Raw genomic sequence first — 2,149 nt, forward strand, 5'->3', positions numbered from 1 at the left:
TCATCCTTAAACTCTAACAGAGGAGACATTTTTTAGAAGTGACTCAAGGAGATGCTGGAGAATAGCAGATGATACTCCTAGAATCAAATCAATCACAAATATAACAAAGGATTGTATGACATCACTACAAAAACAGATGTCTTGCGTTAATCGCTTAGTCACTCTTAGGAACTCATCATAATGAATCGCAGTGCTGCAAAATTAAAGTATTTGCAGTTAATTTAACTATATGCTACTGCTAATAAAACGCACAAGTGAATTAGCTTCGTTTGCACCACAAGGCATTAGCAGTTTGAGAAGATAAAGATGCCACCTATGTCATGTGGTTGCCTCAGTGTGGAGGTAAACCATAGAACCACAGGAGAAAGACCCCAAGGTTTCACAACTGCAGTGAAGGAGAAATGGATCCTAACTTCTCAAACGAACACAGAATACAAGAGTGCAGGTGGCAAGGTTCAGAATATCCACTGACTGTCTACTTGATTGATTTCAGGCCCGGGATTGAGGCACAATTGCATATTCATGCATCAATTAAATTGTTCCTTCACCAGTGCCACCATAATTCATTGTGGCGCTCCGTGAAAAGTCATCCTTATGAAACAGCTTCAGAACAGCACAAAGGAAACTGTTTCAACATGTTTTCTGTTCGTGTGTACTTTACGACCTTTCCAGTTTGAACTGACATCTTCTAATTGTTTAATTCCTGCCCTTCTCTGAAATCAGCTTGGAATTTATAACTTTTACATATCTTGCCTCAAAACACAGCTGCACAGTGTAAGAAATGCAAATGTTGTCCTGTGCATAAAAACGTTTCCCACGGAGCCAAAAGAAAAAAAAAAGAAAAACAAAAGAAAAACGCCCAATTCACAGATTCCAAATGAGTCATTGAAGGACAAAGTAGCACAGGACCTGGGAAAATCACTCAACCAGGACTTTTAGTGACACCTCCACAGCAGACCGCGTTGCACCAACAAGACATTTAGATGTTCTGATTGGGTGGACCGGGATATTGAGGTCATCTGGTCGATCTGATTGGCTGAGCTAGAAAAGTGGAGAGGTCATTCTGTAAAGAGGAGAGGAAATAAGTTTTTCACTGTGGAGGCACCTGGATTTGAAATGCTGCTTGGAAATCGTGCCCAATTAGAGTGTACACAATGTACTTTACATGACGACAGTGCGATCATTACATTCATTTAGATGTAAATGTCATCAAGCTGGATAGTTTAAAAGTTAGACATAAAATGATGAGAGAAAAAAGTCAACAAGTAGTTTAAAAGAATATCCATTCCTAGTTTAAATCTGAAGTTTTGCTTTTAATCGCTTTGTAATCTGTCCTTTTAGTGTGAGCACCTGGATGCTGAATGCACTACAGTGCAATATATAATTTTACAACAATATAGCACTCTGTCATAAATGAGTCTAAAAATTCATGAATTAGTTTTTCCCTCTATAATTGCTTTATAAAGTATTTTACATTTTTCCTTAATAATGTCGCTAAAAACTAAGTGACAAATTAATCTGGAGACCAGTACAATAGTTAACCGTGTACTGTCAATTAGTTACAGTGTTATGTAAAAGAACTGGACCATGTGACACTGCAATATGAACAATTCCTTTGTGCCTATATTGTTAGAAAACTTTAAGAACATTTAAACACAAAAAGAGGAATGTGAAAGTCATAAAAAACAAAACAAAAAAATTCACTCTTAATTTAAAACCCACTAATCTCTCGGCAATGAGGCTATTAAAAAGACTACAAGTACAATATCTTGAGCCTCCACACACACACACACACAGCACCGAGGCTCAGACAGTGTGAATCTAATGCCCTTCAATCCTGTGAATCCCTTTGTTCCCGATTTCATGCTTGATTTGCCCACAGCTTGAGTCTGGCTGGTATCAGCGCTCTTCTCACTGCTTTCACTCCTGCCAAATCCACAGAGCCACACCGGATCCATGTCTCCTCTCTCCCTCTCTGCTTTCGTCTGCCATTGTTCGTTCCGGCATCTCTGCAAAATGCTCAGCACATGCCAAGATGTTGTGTTTGTTTATTTGCATCCCGGACCCTCTTGTAAACACCTTACCAATCTGCCAAGATCGAATCAGAGCTATTTCTGATGGTAACAAATCATGTCACGTGATTTAAACC

This window comes from Pundamilia nyererei, unplaced genomic scaffold, assembly GCF_000239375.1.
Source record: "Pundamilia nyererei isolate P.nyererei 1_Seehausen unplaced genomic scaffold, PunNye1.0 scaffold00041, whole genome shotgun sequence".
In the NCBI taxonomy this organism is placed as follows: Eukaryota; Metazoa; Chordata; class Actinopteri; order Cichliformes; family Cichlidae; genus Pundamilia; species Pundamilia nyererei.